The sequence below is a fragment of the Lampris incognitus genome, chromosome 20 (assembly GCF_029633865.1).
Source record: "Lampris incognitus isolate fLamInc1 chromosome 20, fLamInc1.hap2, whole genome shotgun sequence".
NCBI lineage: Eukaryota > Metazoa > Chordata > Actinopteri > Lampriformes > Lampridae > Lampris > Lampris incognitus.
This window is the reverse complement of record NC_079230.1, coordinates 27,585,350-27,593,328: the sequence shown is the minus strand read 5'-3', so window position 1 is coordinate 27,593,328 and position 7,979 is coordinate 27,585,350. Positions and strand designations below refer to the sequence as shown.

The following is a 7,979-nucleotide window of genomic DNA, read 5'->3' as shown; positions in this document are numbered from 1 at the left end:
TGCTTGTAGCTGCATCTTTGAGTGTGTGTTTTTATATCACTGATGCATGTGAAATATGTGAGTATGAGTGCCTGTGCGTGTGTGTGTGTGTGTGTGTGTGTGTGTCTGTGTGAGAGAGAGAGAGACAGACAGACAGACAGAGAAGAGAGAGTGAGAGCAAGAGAGAGAGGGAGGAAAGAGAGTGAGAGAGAGCGAGAGAGACCAAGAGGGAGAGACAGAGGAGAGAGAACGAGAGCGAGAGAGAGAGAGGAGAGAGAGAGAGAGGGCGCGAGTGAGAGTGAGAGACAGAGAGGAGAGAGAACGAGAGCAAGAGACAGAGTGAGTGAGAGAGAGAGAGAGAGAGAGGGAGAGACAGGAGAGAGAACGAGAGCAAGAGAGAGAGAGAGAGAGAGAGAGAGAGAGAGAGAGAGAGATGAGAGAGAGAGAGAGAGAGAGAGAGAGAGAGAGAGACAGAGAGGAGAACGAGAGAGCTAGAGAGAGAGAGAGAGAGAGAGAGAGAGAGGAGAGAGAGAGAGAGGAGAACGAGAGCAAGAGAGAGAGAGAGAGAGAGACAGGAGAGAGAACGAGAGCAAGAGAGAGAGAGAGAGGGAGCGAGTGAGCGAGACACAGAGTGAGAGACAGAGAGGAGAGAGAACGAGAGCAGGAGACAGAGCGAGCGAGAGCGAGCGAGAGCGAGCGAGAGAGAGAGAGAGAGAGAGAGAGAGAGAGAGAGAGAGGTGTCTAGCTCTGCCAACACGTGGCAAGCCTGAGGGAAGAGTGATGAAAGAGAGAAGCGGTGCCAGGGGTGTTCGCCGCCTGTCCAGGATTGTGTTTGATTCTCTCTAGTGTTTGCATTTGCACATTGCACATATTAGGCACAGCTCCCTCCAGCGAGCCGCACCTGGCCGTAAAGACCCACATGTTCGCGGCGCCGTTGTTTGAGCCCGATAGTGACGTGAAAACCTCAGCGCCTCCATCCCCACCACTGCAAGTTGACTTAATAGGAAACCAGGGTTCAACCACTTCAGCTGTTTCCAGACACGAGATGGCGTATCAATGGCGTATCGATGACGTAACGATGACGTAACGATGACTTAACGATGACGTCTCGATGACGTTGCTGGTGTCTGACAACTTGTGGAGAATCCAAGTCGCTCTGAAGCGCTCGCCACATTTTAGCTAGCAGCTAAATACGTAAACCATCCTTTCATATGCAACTCATTCATCAGCGCATGCATTGCTGAGGTCACCTCTCTCTTAGTGGTCCGTCTGTCATCACACGAGGAGAAAAGGAGTTTGCTCAACACCGTACACAACCGAGAACTCCACAGAGCATAAAGGAGGACCCCCATTTTTTGTTTGGCGGGAACTTGGAAGTTGGATCCAGAATTCGGTTTTTCTTCCAGTGCGGCAGGTGAGGAGTGAAATGCTCGACTCTGGTTGGCTGTCGCCAGGTGATTTCCCCCCCGCCTCGCCTTTTTCTCCCCAGTTGTACTCAGCCAATTACCCCACTCTTCCGAGCCGTCCCGGTCTCTGCTCCACCCCCTCTGCCTGATCCGGGGAGGGCTGCAGACTACCACGTGCCTCCTCCCATACATGTGGAGTCGCCGGCCGCTTCTTTTCACCTGACAGTGAGGAGTTTCGCCAGGGGGAGGTAGCACGTGGGAGGAGCACGCTATTCCCCTGTTCCCCCTCCCCCGCGAACAGGCGCCCCGACCGACCAGAGGAGGCGCTAGTGCAGCGACCAGGACACACACTCACATCGGCTTCCCACCCGCACACACGGCCAATTGTGTCTGTAGGGACGCACGAACAAGCCGGAAGTAACACGGGAAATTCGAACCTGCGATCCCCGTGTTGGCAACGCTATCCGGACGCCCTGCCAGCTGATAGTTTGCCCCAAAAATTCAGCCGCTCCTGCCTCCTGCGGTGCTCGCGCTCGTAGACAGTGAACGGCGGGGAATCGCCGGAGGTGCCTGGCGTGCGAACGCGCCTGACGTGGCTTTACGGTATCCCCCGGTCACGTGACACGGACCCGAGCGAGGAAAACCACAACGAGACCCGAGAGATCTGGAGGACGCTTTGCCGCGAGTGTTACTTTACGAGCAAGAGGAAAGCGACAAAGCGTCAGTCGAACGTCATCTTCCTCACATGTGATGAAGACGTGTATTTTTCTGCGGAGGCGGGGGGGGGGAGGGGGAAGCCCGGTGAAACCGATCAATAGTTTCCTCCCTGCAGCAGCCGTGGCGGTAATGGAAAAGTAGAGGACGGCTGACGTCATCGGCTAACGGGGTAGCGCGTCCCCCCGCTGGCTTGTAAAGAGACGCAGAGCAGATCCTGACCTGAGCCGCGCTGAGTCACCGCGCAGGCATCTCGGCAGCGCTCCGGATACTCGATAAACATATAGTGTCTCCCCTTCACCTCCAATGTGCGTCGGTTCACAAGTACACAAGAATGCACACACACACACACACACACACACACACACACTTGTTAAGAACCGTGATAAATATATGTCACGTGTCATTAGAACCCAAGGATCCCACTGCTGCGCCGTCTTCACTGTATTATCGTGAAAAGTGTAAGCCACGGACGGCGGTATGCTAATGCTAATGCTAACCCTAACTGACGCGCACATGGACCGATCCCGCTGCTGAGGACGCCGTGTGGATCCGGCTCGTCTACCTCGTGCGTCCAGATTAACGCGCGCCAACAATGTCAAACACAACGTCTTCATACGGCGAGTGTGCAGGCCCGTATGGTGCACAATAGGAAGAGAGAGAGCGGGGCTGACAGACAGACAGACAGACAGACAGACAGACAGACAGACAGCGAGAGACAGACAGATAAAGAGCGCTGGAAGAGAGCCCCGTCTCTACATGCACGGCTGGTGGAAAAATGTCTCTCTTAATGGATCCAGCTTTCTACAGCACTTAGGACAGCCAAGACAAGCCAGAGGAATAAAATATGGCATTATTATTAAACTGCAATTTTCAATTATACTCTCTGTGTCTCTCTCTCTCTGTCTCTCTCACACACACACACTCACATACACACACACACACACACACACACACACACACACACAAAGACCATTTCTTTGTCTGTCTCTCTCGCACGGTCTTGCACATACGTGCACGTGCACATACGGCACATTCCCATGTCAACTCAAAAACATGTAAATGCCAACACATATACACACACACACACACACACACACAGAGAGAGGCATGCGTACCCCAAAAGTGACACACACAATGCCCATGTACAAACACACGCTCCACACACGTGCACGCACGGACGCGCGCACGCGCGCGCACTGACACACACTGAAGATTACCAGACCCACCATGCACAGATGTAGAGGGCGGTGGTGGAAAGGATATAAAGGGGTGTGGGGTGTGCAGTGACGGAGGTGTCTGGGTTGCAGCCTCTCCTCACGAGGCTACCCAGAGGTCAGCGGGCTAACGCCGGCGCGCGGCCTCTCAGGGTTCACCGGTCCAGCACGCCGGACGCCACGCGGCTCACCCGCATGTCACGTGGCTCGCACCCGCTCCTCTGATGGGCGGAAGAGAAAGCGCAAAAGAGCGTGTCTCCCCTCAAACCCAGCTGAAGTTCTCACGAGGGCAGCCGGCTCCGCCATCTTTGACCCGCAGGCGGCAGCGTGTCGTCCGAGCCAAAACGTGCTGGTGCCCCTTTAACGAGGACGCGAGGCGGCCACGATCCGCGCGCTTTCCCTTTCCGGTTAACAATCCACCGGCTAGTAACGAGACAGAGACACGGACAGAGAGTAAGCGATTTATCACAGACGGTCTACACGCGCGCGTGCGCGCTCGTGCACGCGCACACACTATGCGTCTCGTTCAGTCTGTCGGGTGTGGCTTGTGTCGGTGAGGATGAGCCCTCTGTCTGTCTGCATAGTGTCACTGTGTGTCTCTGTGTGTGTTGTGTGTGTCTGTTCAGTGTCACTGTGTGTGTGTATGTGTGTGTGTGTGTGTGTGTGTGTGTGTCTGCTCAGTGTCACTGTGTGTCTGTTATGATCATCTGTCTCTCTCTGCTTTTGATATATGCAGCAGGAGTCTCTCCCACTGCTCACACTCAGCCCCGCTTCACACATAATACACAATATATACAGCTGTACTGCTATACAAACGCTCACTTGTTGTGTATAGGTATACTGTATAGTATGTGTGTGTTAACATGAAACTCATTAAGTGCATACGGTGAAAAAAGATAATAAGCAACAACATAAGTGTCGTATGAATGAATGGCAAGAGAGGCGAGATTGAGATGGTCTGGACATGTGTGGAGGAGAGATGCTGGGTATATTGGGGGAAGGATGCTGAATATGGAGCTGCCAGGGAAGAGGAGAAGAGGAAGGCCAAAGACGAGGTTTATGGATGTGGTGAGGGAGGACGTGCAGGTAGCTGGTGTGACAGAGGAAGATGCAGAGGACAGGAAGAGATGGAAACGGATGATCCGCTGTGGCGCCCCCTAACGAGAGCAGCCGACAGTGGTAGTAGTAGTAGTAGTAGTAATAGTAATATCATATGAATGAATGAATATTTATTTTCGTGTTATGTCGCCATAATACATCATCTTCCTGTATACATAACGATTCCGCTTCCAGTGTCGGAAGATGGCGGTGCGAATTCCCGTTTGCGGCGTACCGTCCATGCAGTGTCTTCGTCCATGTCTGTGTCTAAGGTTGTGTCTTCATTTGATGGCCGGGAGAGCTGGTGCTGGATCGGCTGGGAGAGCCTGGTCGGCTTCGTCCTGTGGGCCCAGGGACCACGGCCCTGCCGGAGCTCGCGCCCGAAGAGGAAACACCGAGGGCGGTCTGACAGGACGCGGAAGCGGGGCAGGCTAAGCTAACTGCTAGCCCATGCAGACCGGCAGCTCCGATAACACCGAGGGAGGTCTGGTGGCGGCCTCGCCTGGTGTTTTTGGTGTCGTCGTGTGGAGCGTGGGGAGGTGTGTCGGGGCTGTCTAGCTGGCGTTGGGTCGGCTGAGGGAGCCTGGTCTGCTGCGTCCTGTGGGCCAAGGGACCGCGGCCCTGCCCGGAGCTGCGCCCCGAAGAGGAACAGCGAGGGGCGGTCTGACAGGACGCGGAAACTGGATGGCTAAGCTAACTGCTAGCCCTAGCGGTTCCGACAGTCATCCTGGACCGTGATTTCTTGAGTTTAGTTTGGGTATGTGTGTTCTTGTAGTTCTTGTAGGTTTTGGATATGTGTTTTTTGTCTTTGTGTTGCACTGCTGTGTGCTGGGGGGGGGCAGTATTTTGTTTCATTTCATGTGTGCAAGTGCATGAAATGAAACGACAAATAAAGTGTTCCTGATTCCTGATAATAATAATAATACTATATTGAGGCTAACTGTAGCTCAATAGCGAGAGGCAGCATTAGCGTGTGAACGTGTGATGAACAATGTCAAATATGCATTTTACATAATCTTGTAAATCACTACAAATCAGCGGCGGGAGCCTGTATAATAAGAAGAGGCTCTTTACTGAGGTGTTTGGCAGGAAACCCCACAGGTCGTGAGTGATGTCACAGGTCGTGAGTGACGTCACAGGTCGTGAGTGACGTCACATGGGGGCCACTAAAAGACCCCCTGAAATAAACAAGTAACCATTTAGCAGATGCTGTTTTCCAAAGCGACGTACATCTGGTTAGCTTGTGGTTAGCTGGTGGTTAGCTTGTACAGCGTTAGGAGTCTAAGCCACAGACTCTAACTGGAGACTCGTCCCGCCTGGGGTTCGAACCCCCATCCCGATCCAAACCCTGTCTTTGTGTTGTTTGGTCGGCCGGGTTCTGGCCCTTCATGTTCTCGTCAGCGCTCTGCCGAGGGAAGCCGCCGGGCGGTCCAAGAAGGACGGGCGCTTCCAGCGCTAAAGCCGAAGGCCGCGCTCCACTTTATTAGGTTAGGCTAGGTTGTGGGCCAATGTGTGTTCGCGTGTCACACGGCGTAGCGATCTCAGCTGTGAATCCGTGGCGATAATCTCTGCACCAAACCTGCTGTTGGGACAGCGGGCCCCGGTTTCATGCGATGCCGTCTGCGTCAGCGAGGGCCCCATAATCTAATCCAAACCTCCCGAGTCTCGTACTCTGCCTTTTTGGCCGGAGGGGAACACACTTCACACTCTGAGTCGCATCCCAAACCAAGTATTAGAGGAGCCAGATCTCAGCATCTATTTTGGACTTCTTTTAGTCCGCCTCAGTGTGTGTGTGTGTTTTTCGAAGACATTCTGGCTGCCTCTGCTATTGAGTGACGGCAACGCGGTCTAAACAGCAAACACCACCATGCTAACCGATGCTAACGGGTATCAAGACGGAGGTTAACGGCTAACAAGTGAGCTACTTACATCGCTGTGCTATACTACATTATATATATATATATATATATATATATATACTTACATTTCACGTTATTGTACTTAGTATTCACTCATGCAAATGTTTATATGTGTAACTGAGAGCAGCGTGTACAGACACACTCGGCCAGTGAAGCCCACAGACAGCAGCAGGGTGAGTTGCCTGGGTGAGGCGATGTGCCTCATTAACAGAAGTGTGTTTAGTCACACAGGACTGGCCGCCATGCCACCAACACGGCTTCAGCACCTGGCCCCGCCCGCCCGGCCTTGACTGACAGGACCACAGCATGACGCCGTCGTGCCCTTAGCGCTCATATGGTTGTGTGTGTGTGTGTGTGGGTGTGTGTGTGTGTGAGACACTGCACAAATCAACAAACCATAAACCAGCTACCAATTTGACCCCTTGTGACCCCACACCAACACCCTCTCTCTCCTCTCTCTCGCTTTCTCTCTCACTCTCTGTCTCACTCTATCTCTCTCTCGATCTGTCTCACTCTCTTGCTCTATCTCTCTCTTGCTCTCTATCTCTCTCGCTCTGTCTCACTCTCTAGCTCTATCTCTCTCTTGCTCTCTGTCTCACTCTCTCTCTCACTCCCTATCTCTCTCTCGCTCTGTCTCACTCTCTAGCTCTATCTCTCTCTTGCTCTCTATCTCTCTCTCGCTCTGTCTCACTCTCTCTCTCTCTCTCACTCCCTATCTCTCTCGCTCTGTCTCACTCTCTAGCTCTATCTCTCTTGCTCTCTGTCTCACTCTCTCTCTCACTCCCTATCTCTCTCGCTCTGTCTCACTCTCTAGCTCTATCTCTCTCTTGCTCTCTGTCTCACTCTCTCTCTCAATCCCTTTCTCTCTCGCTCTGTCTCACTCTCTAGCTCTATCTCTCTCTTGCTCTCTATCTCTCTCGCTCTGTCTCACTCTCTATCTCTCTCTTGCTCTCTATCTCTCTCTCTCACTCCCTATCTCTCTCGCGCTGTCTCACTCTCTAGCTCTATCTCTCTCTTGCTCTCTATCTCTCTTGCTCTGTCTCACTCTCTATCTCGCTCTCTACCTCTCTCTTTCTCTCCAGCTCTAGCTCTCTCTTGCTCTCTCTCTTGCTCTCTGTCTCACTATCTCTGTCACCGTATCTCGCTCTCTACCTCTCTTTCTCTCTCTCTCACTCACTCTGTCTGTTTCTCTCTCTCGCACTCACACTCTCTCTCTCTCTCTCTCTCACACACACACAGACAGGAGGCAGCCACATTGATCAATGACAGGCTTTGACATGTCATCGTATTTCCTTCCCCGTTCATATTTTCTCCCCCGTATTCTACCGTTTGGTACTCTTAACTTCATTCCTTCTTCCTTCATCCCATGCTCTGTTGCTTCCTTGTCTCATGACCCGCTTTTCATCTGGGGCACTATGACATCACAATCACGGCAGTGCAGTTTGGGGCAGGAAGTGTGCCGTGTGGCTCGGTGTTGGGCCGCGATAGCCGTCATTGCTAACGCTGTAACGTGACGCCCGTGCGGACTGCGAGACAAACCCCCCGCACTTCGTGTTCGACCCGGACGGACATGGCGGCGTGCAGCGCCGGCGCCGGGTGCGTTTGTGTATTTCCCTGTGTTTGCACGCTGCACACCTCTCTCCATC

General features: G+C 53.0%; 1 protein-coding gene across 1 annotated transcript in view; it reads right to left on the bottom strand.

The window, feature by feature from the left end:
- svep1 (sushi, von Willebrand factor type A, EGF and pentraxin domain containing 1) overlaps nt 1-7,979 on the bottom strand; it is a 164,898-nt gene that overhangs the window by 155,342 nt on the left and 1,577 nt on the right.